Source organism: Vespula pensylvanica, chromosome 14 (genome assembly GCF_014466175.1).
Source record: "Vespula pensylvanica isolate Volc-1 chromosome 14, ASM1446617v1, whole genome shotgun sequence".
Lineage (NCBI taxonomy): Eukaryota > Metazoa > Arthropoda > Insecta > Hymenoptera > Vespidae > Vespula > Vespula pensylvanica.
Window position 1 is genome coordinate 2098458 of NC_057698.1, and position 18195 is coordinate 2116652.

Consider the following 18195-nt stretch of genomic DNA (forward strand, 5'->3'; position numbering starts at 1 on the left):
GAAGTTCCTTTTTTTCTTCTTTTCTTTTCTTTTTTCTCCTTCACCCTACGTATAAATCGTACGAATTTGTCATCTTTGCCTTTATGATTCTAATCGAATATACGAACGTTCGTACTACGTTAACTTTTACCAGCTCACGAGTCAGCCACGCGTTAATTAGCATTATGATAATGAAGGATTTCTATCAACCGTTTGACGCCGGTATCGTTGCACGATTAGCGTCGTGTCTTACTAACACGAATTACATATGCGCCGTACAAGTACGAGACGCGCGTACTTAGTTAGTAAGGTACTACCGATAGGAAGGAAAAAGAAAAAAGAAAAATAATTCGAGAGCCATCGTCGTTGCTGCTAATAAGTGAATATTCATGGACGAAGAAAGTAAATAGTTAGTCGAGTGCTTCCTCGGTAACATTAGAATGCAGAAAGTTTCACGGAAGTCTCGATCGAAGTCGCTTAAGACTAATCGAGTCTTAATAACGGCCAAAAATAACGCCATCAAAATCGAAGGCGATCGAGAAAACGTCTGAATTAATTATCAAATAATTTTAACGAATCCAACAGTTATTCCAAAGTAATCGAATAATCGACTTCTTCTCGAAACTATCTCGGGACTAAATAATAATATCTTATTCTACATACATAGATACGTATGTATAATAAATATAACCCGAAGAATGTAGTACAACGTCCGTTGAAAGGGATTATTCGAGAGGAGTTAAAATCGTTCTTCTCGTGCGTGACAACTTTGTCGTAAAGACAGTACACGACTAACGACGATGTAACTTCAGCGAGACGAGCGGTCATAAAGTTGGCAACTTGGAAACGTCTCGAGGTATAATAATTTGCCTTCCTTAGGACATTTCTTTGCGACTTCACCAACTAGTAGTCTCTCTCTTTCTATCTCTCTCTCTCTCTCTCTCTCTTTCTCTCTTTGAATCATTGTCGTCTTTCAACAAACACGATTACTTTCTCGAGTTATATATCTCTTTGATCCGGGATCTTTCCTTAAACGAAACGTTTGTTAAACCGAGATTTTTTGTATCGTTTAATCGTTCTAGAGTAATCCGAATAGAACGAAACACTAGGAATATCGTAGAACCGCGGAATTTTGATCTTCTCTTTCGTAACACCGAGACGATGAGCGTTAGATAAACGACGCGATGGTTATCGTTTAAAAGCGGAAGCGATTTCGAATAAGACTTTCAGTTCGGTACGAACTTCCGGCTTCGCTAAGGATCTCGTTTGAAATGACGAATCTCGATTTAAATAGGATTCGAGATAAATCTCTTTCTCTTTCTATCTCTATCTCAATCTATCTCTTTCTCTCTATACCCGAACCTTTTTAAAATCTCACTGTAATAAATTATCGATCGAAGAGAAAAAAAGCAAAGAAGAGAAATAGAAAGAAAGAAAGAAAGAAAAAGAGAAAGAGTGAGAGAAGAAGAAGAAGAAGAAGAAGAAGAAGAAGAAGAAGAAGAAGAAGAAGAAGAGAGAGAGAGAGAGCATCTCAAGACACGTCGATAGAAATATTTCCTTGTCGAAGAGATGGAAAAGGGCTTTTGGTTGCGTAGCAGTGCTTGTTTGCACTTACTATATCTCCATAGGAACTAAGAACGAAAGGGAGAGAGGAGGAAGGAGAGAGCGAGGGAGGTCGAGGGATAGAAGAGGAGAAAGGGAGACGCGAGTATAAAGAAGAGGGCAGTTCCATTCGTGAAGGGTCCAGCGAGCCAACTCGAGCCGAGAGTTATGACTGACCCCATAAATCGTGGCTGGGTCATCCGGTAATTGGCGGGGCCCCAATTCTCGCACCCAATCAGCGAGGAGCTGTTTCTGATGTACGATGACGTCACGCATTATCGACGATTTACGCGGGAAAATTGAGAGGAGATGCTTACTCCGTTCCATTCCGATGGTATATACCTAACTCGATGTTTACCTAACGAGCTCTTTTATTCCTCCTCGATCACGAAGCTCTCTTCTTCTTCGTCTTCTTCTTCGTCTTCTTCGTCTTTTTCTTCTTCTTCTTCTGCTGCTTCTTTTGCTAGTCTCGCTTAGTCAGGAGAAAGCGAAACGAGGAAGATGAAGAATAGAAGGTAGGATGAAATTCCGGTAGTTCCTTCGTGTAGTCGTCGTAGTCATCGTAGTAGTCGTCGTCGTAGTCATCGAATTAATTGTCCGCGATTTACTCGCGAACGCGAGCCACGGCCACGATCGTTCCAAGGCGCAGAAACGCCCGTCAGCGAGAATAATTATACGATTAGGCGCGCGCAAAGCTTCCTGTTAAATCCTACCACCGCAACAAGCAGTAGCGATATTCCGAGACAGCCGAGATTGAGATTGGTATCGACTATGTCGATGATAGTTTCTTTTTCTTTTTCTTTTTCTTTTTTTTTTTCCTTATTACTTTTTTGCTCTTTTTCTTTCTTTCTTTCTTTCTTTTTCCAGAAACGTGAAAAACTCGGGAAGAGATGAGAAGAAGAAAAAATGGGAAGAAGAGATTAAAAAAAAAAAAGATTATATATCCTCGAACGATAACATCCTAAACTCCTACTTCTTAATCCCGTTAATGAAATTAATTAATAACGATTATTAATTAATAATGATTAAATCAAATAATAACGTGGAAATAAAAGAGTACTTAAACAACTTTCGTACATTCTCGTCCTTTTGGATAACACGGTGAGTAAATAGAGCAAGTATTTCGATCGGATAAATATTGGATAATATCATCTGATCCACATAGAAGAAGACTACTTTTTTTAGAGCAAAATTTTACGCGACAGGGATCATTAGAGAGATTAGCGAGGTTTTAGAAACAAACGAGTATCATCGATTCATTCGTTGGGCACGACGCCGAAATGACTGCTTTCGATAATTCTCTTCGATGTTGCTAGTCCCCGGTTTAGAAAGTTTCAGAGATTCATCTTAGAGAGAAAGAAAGAAAGAAAGAAAAAAACAAAGAAAGAAAGAAAGAAAGAAAGAAAGAAAGAAAGAAAGAAAGAAAGAAAGAAAGAAAGAGAGAGCAGTAGTAATAGTAGTTCTTCTATTAGCGAATAGGAACGCACCAACTATTCGAAGAAACAAAAAGGTCTCACCAACCTTCTCCCCGATCCTCCTCCTCCTCCTTCCTCCTTCCTCCTTCCTCCTCCTCCTCCTCCTCCTCCTCCTCCTTCTTCCTTTCCTTCTCTATCTTTCTTTCCCTTACTTACACGAACTCTCGTGGATGGTTGGTAAGTAATGGGCGGTTAATTACGATCCTGTTCGAAATACTCTCCTCGCATTTCGATGAGATTGGACGGCCGAGTAAAACCGTAAAACCGCGTTACTCTCAGGAGCGAGAGCGCGGGAGAATCCGCTAAACGACTTCCTGCTTCTTCTTTCTTTTTTTTTTCCTTTCTTCTTTTTCTTCTTCTTCTTGTCCCTCTCCTTCTTCTTCTTCTTCTTCTTCTTCTTCTTCTTCTTCTTCTTCTGCTTCTTCTTCTTCTTCTTCGCGTTATGCGTTAACCGTTAATCGGTACGGTTTTCACGATCGCGAGTTATAACTTTTAACGTTATACCGCAGAAATGGCTGCTTTGCGAACTAAGTCTTCCTCGCGAAATCGTCCAGGATTTACGGCGATCTCGTAGCATTCTCTGTCTTTCTCTCTCTCTCTCTCTCTCTCCTATACAAAATCTTCTTTTACTCCAGTGAAACGTCCCTTCTCTTCTTCTCTTCCTCTTCGTCGTCGTACAGTTTACGAAGCTCTGGAAAGGCCAGCATCCGAATATGGAGAACCGTAAACACCAAAGGATGACGTTGATGGTCTCTGGATTTTACCCTTTAATAGACGTCCCGTATTTGTTAGGAAGCGCTTAGTATTAAGTGCCTTCCTCGCGATAGAAATTAAATCCGCTTGCGTTACTATGACCCGAGCTATTAACGTCAATTCGCACGATGTAAGTTATTTTCCGCTTCTCTCTCTCTCTCTCTCTCTCTCTCTCTCTCTCTCTCTCTCTCCCTCTTTCTCGTAAGCATCGTCTACGAACAAGGTACGATGGAAATGCTCGAGAGAACAGCGCGTAATTACATTCTAATTTGAAGTAGTGCGTTTCGGTAATAGTTATTTTCGATCGCATAAAACTCATGTAAGTATTATAACCTGGGTAGAAAAGAGTACCGCGAAGATAAAACTCGAGTGCTTCCGGAGGACTCTAGTAATACATAATGAACTTCTTCTCAGGACCTCTTGAATTTTCTCTCTTTCTTTCTCTCTCTCTCTCTCTCTCTCTCTCTCTCTCTCTCTTTCTCTTAGTAACTCCTAAGATAAGTAGATACCTACATCTGCCTTGCTCGAAGCAATTTGCCATCTCAATTTGTAGTTTGTACGCTTCTAATTTAAACTGCGGGTTTCGGCAATCTCCGCGTTTCTCATGACGACAATTCAACGAGAGCTCATCGTCGTCGCCGTCCTTTTCTCTCGACTCGACTCGAATCCAACTCGAGTCGACTCGACACGACTCGAGTTGTCCTCGCTACGAGATACTCTCGCGTCTTGTACATCCGCAAAAGTTGACAGAGACTAGCTACTGCTAGTAGCTAGACCGCAAAACTGGCCTATTATTCCACAACGAACTCTTATCTTCCCTTCTTCTTCATCGTCGTCGTGTAACTCTAATCTATCTCTATCTCTATCTCTATCTCCTTCTTTCTCTCTTTCATTATCTTTCATACAGACTAACTGATACGACCACGACAACCAACACCTGAAACTTTTTTCCAATCATACCGACGTCAAATCGTTCGAGTGCAATAATCCTTTAGCGTTCGTGCGCTCGCTAGGAATGCATATTTCGCCGGTGGCTCGCCCACGCCGTCGGTCTCGGTAGGTCCGATTGTTCTCAGGATATACCCTGGGCTGGATCGCTTGGTTGGTTAGCTTAGCTGCTTAGTTCTCTCTGCCCAACCTTCAGCCTGGATACCCGGCATAGTTCGCCTACAGGTCCTGCAGCCACAGCTCTTTTCTCTTCTCTCTTAAAGTAAAGAACAAGAGAAGCTGTCGTTTCTATCTCTTTCACTCTCTCTCTCTCTCTCTCTCTTAGTCTTTCACACACATATATACAAATATACTTTCTCGTTCATCTCGTCTCATCTCCCACTTTCCTCTTCACGTCTTTGTCTTTCAACTTCTTCCTTCTTTTCTCCATCCTCCTCCTCTTCTTCTTCTTCTTCTTCTCTTTCTTCTTCTTCTTCTTCTTCCCCTCCTCAGTAAAGTAGTTCCTCTCTTTTCGCGCGAGATTCACGTGTGACGCATCGCAGCCACCCTGAGAAAGGCGCCCACGCAACGGTTGAACTCGCTTACGATACCTCGCCTGCAGGCTACACCTGCCGCTACGCTCTTCCTACCTGTAACGGGTGATCCCAAATTCTCTCTGCCAACTTCTTTCAATACCGATACAAAACGGAGAATATATATATATATATATATATATATATATATATATATATATATACGTACATATATACGTACGCACGTATCCACGTATATATTTATATACTCTTACATACCACGCGCCTTCGCGGTACGTCGACCTTTTACTAATGAAAAATAAAACGCCTTTATACTTCGCCTGTGCTTCTTCGACGCAAGACACATATAACAGCTTCTCATAACTCATGGGACGATCTTTAAAAAAAAAAAAAAAGAAAGGGAGAAGAGAGAGAGAGAAAGAGAGAGATAGAAAAAGAATAAAAGAGAGAGAGAGAGAGAGAAAGGAAAAAAAAGAAGGAACGGAGAGGAGCGCGGAACGAAGGAATTTCTTTCACAAACTCGTCTTCCGCAAAGGGAAACCCCGGACGTTAAAGGGAAGCAGGTCGAAAGGGAGAGATCCTCGATATACGGTAATTACAGGTTGTTTCTCGTACGGCATACCTTCAGGGCGCAGTTTACGCGCGCGAGTCGCTGCGTTTGACTCGATGGTTGGTGATGCTAGTGGTGGTTTGTGTTGATGTTACTAGTGATAGTGGTAGTGGTGGTGGTGATACTGGTGGTGCTGGTGGTGGACGCCCCACGAGGTTCGCGAGACCTCGAAAAGGGGCAGACTCGGTCGTAAGCTGATTTATTGAAATACCGCGTGCGAGTGTGAGCGTTAATCACCTTTTAATTATCCGATACGTCCTCCTCGTTTCTCTTTTCTTTTCTTTTCTTTTTTTCTTTTCCTCGCTTTTTTTCTCTCTCCTTTTGTTTTTTTTTTTTTTTTTGATTTTTCATCCCTGTCGAAAGTTTTCTATCTTCGAACACGGAATGAAGATTGAAAATCGTCGAGATAAAAAAGAAGAGAAAGAGAGAGAGAGAGAGAGAGTTTCTTTTCCTCCTTTTTTTCTTATTTTATTTTTTCCTTATTTTCTTCTTCTCTCGTTCAAAGAAGAAATGAAGAAAAACGAAGAAAAATTTCTCTGCCGTTCCTATTCCGTTCTCGTAGAAAAAGAGAAATGTCAATATGACGAGAGATGCCACGTCTAAGATTTATCTTAACCCATCGAACTTACGCCGCTGCGTGAAAGATATCTCGTATCAGATATTCGTACAATACCGAAAGAATCGTGCATAACCTTTCGCATCGTAAATCTGACCGGGTGAGATATATTTTATTGCGCGCTCGTAACGTATGGACGTCCTCCTCTCTCTCTCTCTCTCTCTCTCTCTCTCTCTCTCTCTCTCTCTCTTTCTCTCCGAGGGTTGCGTTCGCTCTCTCAGCGTGAGTAAGGGCCGTGCTACGGAAATATTAATGCAACTTCATCAATCACGCTGCATAAACACCGGGGCGAGCAAACGATTTACTATTTGCGCTCTCTCGGTTGGTCTACCGTCGAAATACGAGAAACGTTCATTTATCAAAACGAACGAACTCGAACAAGCGCTGCTCGAAATTTCGTTTGTTAGTTAATGCAATATACATACGCGCGTACACGCGCGCACACACACATATATATATATTGTTATAAACGAGCACTCGGGAATAGTCGGTTAGCAATTAATATTAGATTTTCTACGACAAAGTCTCGGTTTTAAGTAAAAACACGGTTAGCTGATATATTATACTCTACGATATAGCTAAGATCAGTCAAGAAAGGAGTATATGAGTTAGTTCTTGTATACTCTTTCGCATCTCATAAGTATAATGGACCAAGTAAGAACCCGGTGCGTGAGTTTCACCGAGCAACGTATTCCCATGGGGGTCATCGAGCATGAGATTTCTGGATTACGATCCGTCCTTTTGATAGAAACATATATGGCAAGAAAACGTATGGCGTATTCGGCATTAAGGAAGTACGTGAGCCTAGGGAGGTCGGTACTTATGGGTGCGTTACTTCAGATCCTGCGTTATAGGGGCCTCCGCCATACAACAAGCCTTTCTTTTTATTCGGTTTAACAGGAAGAAGAACCGAGGTCGAGCTGTGTAAGTAAATCGCTCGACTATCTCTTAACTGTTATCCACTCGAACATTATCAAACTCCTCGTTCTTATCGTTTTTCTCGATAAATCTCTCTCGATAGGACAGGGCTGTCCTGGATGTCTTTTTACTCGTTCTTACTATTGTTGTTGTTGTTGTTGTTGTTGTTGTTGTTGTTATCAAAGAAGAATAAAAAGAAGAAGAGAAAAAAAAGAAGAAGAAAAAAGAGAAGGAGAACAAGGAACGATTTAGTCGAGGTGTAAATCACTCTACGGAGAAGAGATCGCGCACGCGCTAGCAAACGCAAAGCACTTTGCTCTTCGAGGGAAGTAATTCTCTCCTCTCTACCCCTCTCCTTCCTCTCTCTCTCTCTCTCTCTCTCTTGTAACCCTCTCCATTCCATTTCTTGTTTCATCCTACATGGTGGGGAGCAGCGGTTCATAGCGATGCCGCGTCTCCGAAGAAGCGGGCATCAGCTGGCTGACAAGGCGTATAATTAATCCCTAATGACGCTGGCATAAATCCATCTCAGTTGGTCGTTTCCTCGGCAGCTCGGCAGCTCTCTAGCTCGCTTTACTAGCGAAATCAGCGCCAGCTTTGTCGCTGTCGTCCGTTTTCCGTTTTATTTATGCGCCCATCAGAACTTGACTCGCTTGTCTTCCTCGTGTCCACGAGTCCAATCTTAAAACGGCCCGAGTCCGCACGTTTCGTCGTCTTCGACGTCACCTTTCGTGTTTAACCCTTTGCAAAACACCGAAACAACAAACCGCGCCTATTGTGATCGATAGAAAATACGATACCACTTATCTATACGTTCGAACTATACTAAGAATAAATGCCAAATGGATGGACGATAAACGTTTATATGCATGTATAAAGAAATTTCGCTTTGAAACCATCGGTGATATTAAATCTTGATACAACGATATATCATTTTTGATCCTTTAACGTCCGATCCTTTATCCTTTATCGACTTTTTTTTTTTTTTACATCTTTTTCTCTTCCATCATTCATAGTTTTCTACGATCAAACTTTATTCCTTTCGATTTCTTTCAAGCTTATATTGATACCCATCAATAAGATAATATATCGCTTTTAAAATATCGATTTTATATTCGTCTCATATACGTTTGGTTGTATACTCGCGTATAGTACAACAATATATGCGCGAAAGGATGAGAAAGGGAAGAAGTAATGGAAAGAGAGAAAGAGAGGGAATCGCATGGAAGATCTTACACACGCGGCTTTGAACTCTCCGCAAAAAGGGAACTGGCGTACCGAATTGATGTACACGAAACGGCATGCCCGGAATGTTATAATCGCAAACCTTTGAACCAAAGATCGAGACTCCCACACCATCGCCACCCCGACGTTCAAGCCACGTTCAGCTCCATTTCGATCCTTCAAATTACTCGTCTTTTCTTCTTCTTCTTCTTCTTTTTCTTTTTCTTTTTCTTCTTCTACCTCTATCTCTCCTTCTTGCCCATTTCGTTCCTCAGATTCTCTTACCCCTTATTGTACGTTGGGTTTGCACGAAAGAGATACCGACTCTTATAATAATAAGTGCCCCTGCATTTAGAATAATTCATTCGTAAACGTTTCAATTATAAACAACAAGAGATTGTTAAGAGATTGTTAATTGATAAAGGAAAAAGGAAGGAAAAGAAGGGAAAAGAAAAGAGAAAAAGAAAAAGAAAGGAAAAGGTCAGGTTAGAGTAGGTTTAAGTAATTTTCGAATTCGTAGATGGGGAAGGAGAAACGTCCTTGAGGTTTACTTCGCACGCGGTAAATCGCTCTACTCCCACGAACACCCTACGGGCCTTCCAAGATGAGAGAGAGAGAGAGAGAGAGAGAGAGAGAGAGAGAGAGAGAGAGAGAGAGAGAGAGAGAGAGAGAGAGAGAGAAAGAAAGAAAGAAAGAAGGCAGTAGGCGTTACGGTAATTAATTTTTCCTCGATAATTAAGATATCCCTCGCTAAGACCGAGATACGCCCGGCGGTATCGTCATTTTTCAAGTCGTCAGAGTATCTCGAGTAAGTACTTATCTCTTTCGATATTCTCCTTGAGGATCTTCTCGATCGGGATGAAGATTCGAATTATGATGAAAAAAAAAAAGAAGAAAAAGAAAGTAAAGCAAAAGGAATAAATGAATGAATGAACGAACGAACGAACAATAGTGAAAGTGAATGGTGAACTTCTTCCTCTCTCTCTCTCTCTCTCTTTTTCTTTCTCTACTGATTATCATGGAAGAAAAGAACGGTCACGTTAGCAAACGTTACCAAACACGTTGAACGTGCTAATAGAACGAGGAGATGAAAGAAAAGGTAGAATAAGAAGGAGAGAAGAAGGAGAAGAAGAAGAAGAAGAAGAAGAAGGAGCACGTCACGGTGGAGAAACATCTGGCCCACGGTGGTGTTTCGCAGCCTCGTGGGGATTATTAATTGTTTCATCTCTGCCCTTATCCGCGCCTACCCGTTTGCACGACTAAGCAAATACGGGAGGCGTAACCCACGCGGTGATCTACGAGCTTAAAAGCCCTCACGATCGAGCACACGGAGCTCCAATGAAAGAAAGAAAGAGAGAAAGAGAAAGAGAGAGAGAGAGAGAGAGAGAGAGAGAGAGAGAGAGAAAGAGAGATTGAGCCGAGGGGTTATCGCCTGATTTATAATTTGAGGCTCCGGGTGAACCTTCCATGGAATACGTCCCGAGCCGACGTTTTCCGGTTCAGGAAACGTAATTGGTTGCCAGCACGATCGTAGATAGCCGACGGTTCGAATCGGGGCCTTCGGCTCTTCTTCGAGAACATCTTAGCCATATCGAATCGTTCTGTCCTTCTCTTTCTCCCTTTTCTCTTGGCGTTATCTACTCGCGTAACGTTTTTTAATTCGCGATTTAAATCACGAATATCGGACGGTAAGCCCGGCAGGGGCATAAATCGAATCGAGTGGAAGCAATGCCGTAGAAAACGTTACTGATGCTTTAGAAGAGAGTTTCATCGTACATATATATATATATATATATATATATATATGTATGTATATGTATATGTGTGTATGTGTATATTTATTTATATTTTACGTACGTACGTATATATGTATGTATAATAGGGATTCGAGATGCGAGGAAGGTTACGGTCGACTCTTCTTCTCTCTCTTTCTCTTTCTTTTTTCTCACTCTTTTTTTCACTTTGCGCATATCCTGATCCTTAGAATTATTTTTCTAATTAACCTCCAGTGCGATTTCACTCTCGCCTATGTAATCGGCCAACCCAACTCGTTCCTGATATACGAGCAGGTAGCGAGGAAAACTCTGAATAGTCGTAAGTAGTTACCTTAGACGGCGACAAAGTCGCTTGAAGATAGCCATGGACATAAAACGATCGCCGAGAACCGTAAACGATGCGAGTTTTCTGTTGAGCGAGACGTTGTAAACATCGAATTAAACGTTCAAAGAGACAGAGACGAACAGACAGAAAGAGAAAGAGAGAGAGAGAGAGAGAGAGAGAGAGAGAGAGAGAGAGAGAGAGAGAGAGAAAGAGAAGGATCATAGAGCTCGTCGAGTCCGAGAAGTTCACAGGTGGATACGTGAGATAAACGGTAAATCTTCGAAAGTACACGCGAGAAAGATGAAATCAGATTCACCTATCCGGTGAAACGCCATAGGTCGAAACGTTTGACCGTCGTCCCTTTTCTCTCATTGATTATTAGAAATTGACACGACGTTCGCGGACCAGACAGAGATTACTCATTTTCCAAAAGAAAAAGAAAAAAAAAAAAAAAAGAAAAAGGAATCCACGACGGCAATGCTCTCGAATGATATTCCATTTAAATCTATGAGAAGCCGCGAGACTAAGGAAGGATCTTTTAAAATGAATCGGTGAATTTTCATTTCTTTTTTCTTTTTTTTTTTTTTTTTTTTTTTAAATCGTTCGCAAAAAATAAAGATAAAAAGGCTCTCCTCAAACGCCACTCTCGTCGTAAGTAACTCGAAGTAAGGAAATTTACTGAGGGTAATAAAAAAATAAAAAAGAAAAAAAAAAGAAGAAGAAGAAGAAGATAAGGAAAAAGAAAAAAGTGGAGTTCGTCTTAAGATGACTCGTCTCACCGACGATCTTTCGACGATGATCTTTTGCTCGAACGAATGTAAAGAGAAAGAGAGAAAAAGAGAGAGAGAAAGAGAGAGAGGGAGAGGGAAAGGGGGAGTACGCGTGGCACTCACGCAACTCGAAGAGCCGTTCTACCGTCCAACGACGATTTGTTAGAAGCGCGGACGCGCGAGGCTCGAGGGCCGCATTTGTATCTTTCTGCGGCGCTGATTCTCGAAACGTTAGCGCCAACATCTCCATCGTGTTCTTCGATCGTGGAGGCCTCGAGCTCAGTATCCTCGAGGCTTCTACGCGTACCTCTATACGAGGCGTCGAGGATACTTTGAATTACAGGGTGCGAGGAAGAAGAAGAAGACTAATTTGTTGATCCTCCAAACGTATCTACACACATACACATATACACACACTGAAGGAAAAAAAATATATATATATATATATATACGATCGAACGAATCGTCAGTCGTAATAAAAACGTATCGATTATTATATTTCGTTTATATTATAATATAATACACAGATTATAATACTTAAAAAAACGTATGATTATTCTCTTTTTCCTTTTTTTTTTTTCTGTTGTTTCTTTTATCTTCGTTTCATCGATACGATTAATACAGTTCGATTCCATTCGATTCGATTGGATTGGATCGGATTTTTCACTTTAAGGAATGATTATTAAAGAATTCTCGTGAGAGATCTTTCGATTCACGTTACGTACTTATCTATCTAAGTATTGTACATATTGGTCCTCCTCTTTGTCAACCTCTTAAGAATCTGCTGATGTAAGATCGATTGAAATGTAGAGAGAAGGATAGACAGGAAGAGTAGCAAGGATGCGTCGGACATAGAAAGGAAGCGCATCTCCGGCTACCGAGAGAAGCCGACGAGAAGAGAGAAAGAGAAAGATATATAGATATATAGAAAAAGAAAGAAAGGAAAAGAGAGAAGGAAAGAAGAGAAAAGATACGAAGAAAAACGAGTCGTAGTGTGGAAAGTGAATTATAAGACGTACCATGGATTGATATGCATTCAGCATATTCAACGTATCCTTGCGCGAACGAAGGATATCGAGAATGTTGAAGCTGTAATATAATAGGCGCCGGTGATTTCCTATTTCTCGATCGTAAACTAAGTATGCATTTTTATATTTCTTTTTTCCTCTCTTTTTTGTTTTCTTTTTTCTTTTTCCTTTTTTAATTTCTCCTTTTAGTCACACACCTCGTGCTTCGAAAGAAACATTCGATGTTACTATTCCGAGAATGTGAAAACTCGTACCTTTGTATTAGTAAACTTGGATATCTACTCGCTTAACTATTGCTTAGATAAGTATTATACTTTACATATAATATTCGTATAAAAATACCCCCTTCATTCTCATAACTAGATTTCTTATAAAAGAATCGATCAATTTTAGTTAACGTTTGAAACGATAGAGACGAAACATTTTAGATTATACGAATTATTAAGGTATAAGATACTCAAGTCTCGGATAATAAATTCATATCTTAGATATTAAGAACGATAATGACTAAATAATATTCAAAAGGAAACATATATATATATATATATAAAAGTACATTAACAGATGCCTGACAAACCGTACAGAAAGAGATTATTCTAATCTATCTAAAATAAAATACGATTGATTTATCGTTCGAACAATATAATCAAATGAGTTGTGAGTGAGAGTACAACTAATATGCCTGATATATATATATATAAATATATAAAAGAAAAAAAGTGAGAGAGAGAGAGAGAGAGAAAGAGAAAGAGAAGGAGAAACCAGATAGAAAGAAATGGAGAAAGAAAAAGAGGAAGAACGAGAAGAAGAAGAGGAGAAAGAAGAAGAAAAAAAAAAAAGAACAAGAGGAAAAAGAAGGAGTCGTCGGAGCATGGAAAGTGAATTCTGAGATGGGGCATAAATTGATATGCATCCAGCATTCGACATGTCGGTCGGATAAAAGAGGGAGCGCCGAGAGACAATGGCCGTCGCCCACGAAACCCCTCGCGCATCCGGTGCGTTTTCAAGGAAGCTTTCGGTACGCCGTGACACATATCAATTGATTTTCACGATCGCTGTTCCCGTCCCGTCCTGTGTCGTCTGCCGTCCCCTTACTCCCCTTACTCCCCTTACTCCCCTTACTCCCCCTACTACCCTCCCTCCGCCTCTTTTGCCTCCTTTGCCTCCTTCACCCCATCCCTGTCTCTCCCTCCCCTCTGTGTACATATCCAATAGGACGAGTATCGATAATGTTCTTCGCTTCTCGGTGAACGCTCGTGATCGTAACGAAAAAATTCAATAGGGATGAAAAAAGCGTCCGCTCCGATCGATCAGATTTCTACGAAACGACGTACCACCGTGATTCGCTTAATAATTTTTTCCTTCCTATCGACAAAAACGATCGTCTCTTATTCTTCTTTTCTTTTCTTTTTCTTTCTTTCTTTATTTCTTTTCTTTTTTTTTTTCTTTTTTTTTTTTATCTCTCGCGACGTGATTTTTTCTTCACACACAGAGAGAGAGAGAGAGAGAGAGAGAGAGAGAGAGAGAGAGAGGGAGAGAGGGAGAAGGGGAGAGGAAGGGAGGAACACACGTGCATACATAGATACACGTGCACGTGCACTTCCTGAATCCTATTCCAATTTCGTCTTTCGTCATTTCCTGATTATCTCTCGCGAAAAAAATTGAGGAAAAGGACAAAAAAAAAACAAAAGAAGAAAAAAGAAAGGGAGGTGAGATCGAATAGTTGGTTGTTCGAACGAAATCGTCGAAAGATTTTGCGCGTGCCAAAAAAATGCCAGAACGTTTAATGAACCGATCGGGCTCATGATCGTAGCTTGGAAAACGTACAAAGAAAAAGATGACGACGACGACGACGACGACGACGATGATGATAATGATGATGATGATGGTGATGGTAATGGTAGTGATGGTGATGGTGGTGGTGGTGGCGGCGCCGATCGATCGATTGGTAGATCCTCCCTCTTCTTCTCGATCGAGAGCTAGACAACGTGTGTCTTCCATAAATTCCAAGCACTTGAGCGAGCTCGCTCGTTCGCTCGAAACGTCTCCCTTGGAAACTACTTTGTTTTACGACTCGCAACACCCACGCCTCGTATCTATGCGTGTGCACGCACCTTTGGCTCACGCATATATGCTCTACACATATGTAAATAAATATACTGAGATCGTTTATATATATATATATATATATGTATGTATATATATATATATATAAAACGAGTCTGAGTTCTACACGGAGAGCACGCGCTCCGTTCAATGTAAAGCGTTAAAGCGCTACGTGATCGAATTGGACAAACGACCGGACACTCGCCAGTCCGAGCCACCATTTCGCGCTCGCCGACCGAATATCAACGAGAGAGATCGTTAGAAACGTTTTAGAATTAAGCGCGCCTATTCACAAAGAACCGAACGCCTACTCGAGAGTATCCGCATCGGCGATATCGAGTCAATGCGACTCGAAACGAACTCGAGACGCTTCCCTCTTGACGTTTTATTACTCTCTCCTCTCTCTCACTCTCTCTCTCTCTTTCTATCTATCTACTCTCTCCATGTCTCTTTCTCTGTCTCTCTCTCTCTCTCTCTCTCTCTCTCTCTCTCTCTCTCTTTCTCTCTATTTCTGTCTATCTCTTTATCTCTTTCTATCTTTTGCTTTCTTACGTTTCCGACAACGTCATGCTCGCGTCGGTGAACCGTCTATCCTTTCTTCTTTCTTTTTCATCTCTTTCTCTCGTGTTTGATCTACGTTTTAGTCCTTTGTAGCAGCAGCGGGCCCAGCCATACTCGACTCAAGCTGCTATTACTTTCTACTCGCTCGAGCGATCTTTAAATATAACGAGTCGTACCGCCTCGTTTCGAAAATATTATATTGTTTCTTTGGTTAAGAAGAAGTAGAAGAGGAGGAATAAGAAGAAGAAGATGATGAAGTACAAGTATAAGTAGAAGTAAAGGAAGACGAGGAAAAAGAAGAAGAAGAAGAAGAAGAAGAGAATGGCACGTTGAATCGAGACACCCAGTGTACTCGCGCGTCTCGAAACGACTACAGCGTGTTCATTGTTATTAGTGACGGTTGCGAGTCGTGTCGAGTGTCACGAATAAGTTCTACCCTGGAGCCTTTTACCTCGTTGACTCTTGACACCTTGAGAAACTCCATTCATCTTAACCCTTCATTTCCCTTTAAGAACGCTCAAAAGTCATTCTTTGGCCTCGATAGAATCCAACGGGAGAACGCTTGGCTTTCCAATGAGGAAGAAAATCAAATAGTGCTTAAATCGTTGAAACAAAAAACAAAGAAAAATAAATAAATAAATAAGTAAATAAATAAATGAATGAATAAATAAACGAAGATAAGGAAAGAATCTTGACGTACGTTTATGTAGGATCGCGTTTAATTATATTTACGTTAGAAGACTTTGTTAATTATGATCGTACGATTTTATCTGCAATGTTGAAACATTCAGATGTAATAATTTCGTTGCACTGAAACCTTTCATTTTTCTCATTGAATATATATATATATATATATATATATATGCATATGCATAGTTCAAAGAAGCACCGACAGGACAATTTTCCAATTTACAACACTCGACCGATCGTAAAACGTGCTCGAGATCCATTATAAACTGGCAATTACGATCAACCTTGATCTTTGAAATATCAAATCCGAGTTGTTGAGTTGCCTCGTGGACAGAGGCAAATTAAGCGAGCCTCTCTCCAAGTCGTTCATATCTCGCGGAATTAGATTACGTATCTCTCGCCGTCCCCGTGATTTATTTATCGGGCTGGGCTGCCGCCTCGAGGCACTGCTGTGTTTCAACACCTTTTGACGAGCGTATTTACGATTATGAGAATTACACAAGGCAATTAGTGCCAGGTTGCCGGTATAAATATGGATAATTATGCATATTCACCTGTTGCTCGGTTATACCTATATACATACATATAAATATATATATATAATATATATGTATATATAAATATATACGTGTGAGTATTCACGAATGAGAAAATTACGCATCCTAGAAAAAAAAGAAAAAAAAAAAAAAATGATTTCAACTAGAAAATCTAAGAAAAGATCAAGAATACGCGCTCTCTTAACCGCGAAATCAATGACTCGTTCGTCACGGGGGTGTCGTTAATATTCCGTATAGAATAGTAATAATAAGAATAAGAAAAAAATTAATAACGATAAACTTTCTCGCTCGAGATATAAGTACGCTTTCGAAGAAAGAGAGCGAGACGAATCGTACAAAATACCGTGTAAATTTTCAATTTGTTTCTCGAACAGTGATTTCTTAAAGCAAAAAAAGATATATATATATATATATATTTAATCGTACATTTAGGTTTGTAGTTCGATACAATATAAAAAAGAAAGGAAAAGAAAAAGAAAAAGAAAAGAAAAGAAAAGAAAAGAATTTCAAAAGAGTCTTCAATTCTTCAGGCAGTCCCAAAAAATGATCTCTTAAAAAATCGATTAAAAAATCAAAAAAAAAAAAAAGATAATAAAAATAATAATTGTAATAAGTAGAGAAGCATAAAAAAGAAGGGGAAAAAAAACAAAACAAAAAAAAACGGGAGAAAGAAAAGCAAAAAAAAAAAAAGAAAAAGCAGATAAGTTTCAACGTTGAGTTGCTCCTGCAATGAGAATATCGTTCGTGTTATCTATCTCTTTCTCTCTTTCTCACATACTTGAAAGAGCTACTCTAAGTTCTTTCGCTCCTCTCGCTAGGAGCGAGATCGTGAGAAGTACTCCAGATCGGCCCTGGCAGAATCCAAGCGCAGGTACATATCGCGAGAGGCTGTTACACTGAGATCGCTAACAAAGTGAGGATCAAATAATAACACGTTTGGATCGCGCGCGGCTCGAAGATAGATGGCGCCCGACGAGTGAGCGAATAATTTGATAATGGCGACGGCTCGGGAGGAGACGGTGTCTACGAGTTTCGTTCTCCTTCTTCTCCTTCTTCTTTTTCTTCTTATTCTTCTTATTCTTCTTATTCTTATTCACCTTCTAGAATCTCTCTAAAATACTGTTCGAAGATCTAACGATCTCTATTCTCTCTATCTCTTTTTTTTTTTCTATCTCTTTTTCTTTCTATCTCTCTCTTTCTTTGGAATCAACTTCATCGTTGATTTTTTTTTTTTTCTTTCTCTTACACACCACGTTGAAGGAATATTCCGGTACTTACAAGATTTTTATAGACTCTCCCCCTTAATGGCCGGCTGATCGTGTGCCGAAGGTTACCACGGGTGAAAATGAAGCACTACTCTTGGAACATCCTACTCGTTGCGCTGACCTCACCCTTGACACGAATCGTCCTTTACTGAGAGAAAGAGAGAAAGAGAGACCGAACGAGAATGGATCTTAGTTTTTTCTTTTTTCCTTTTTTTATTTTATTTCGATTCTTTTTAATCAAACTCCATATACCTCTATACCTCGCGAATTCTTTTCCATTTAAACGAAAAAAAAAGAAAAGTCGATACGGTTTGTTAAGGATTAATTAACGATTAGGATAGTAACGATCTCAAATCTATACTAAACCTTATTTTAAGGATTAACTTGAAAATTAACGATCCATTTAATTAAGAATATTCCTTCTCTCTTCCTCCCTCCCTCTCCCTCTCTCTCTCTCTCT

The 18195-nt window shown here is 40.2% G+C and overlaps 1 long non-coding RNA gene across 2 annotated transcripts in view; it reads right to left on the bottom strand.

Moving 5' to 3' along the window:
• The window catches only part of LOC122634245, a 226712-nt gene that overhangs the window by 133307 nt on the left and 75210 nt on the right, over window positions 1-18195 (bottom strand). The gene's annotated exons all lie outside the window — the stretch shown is intronic.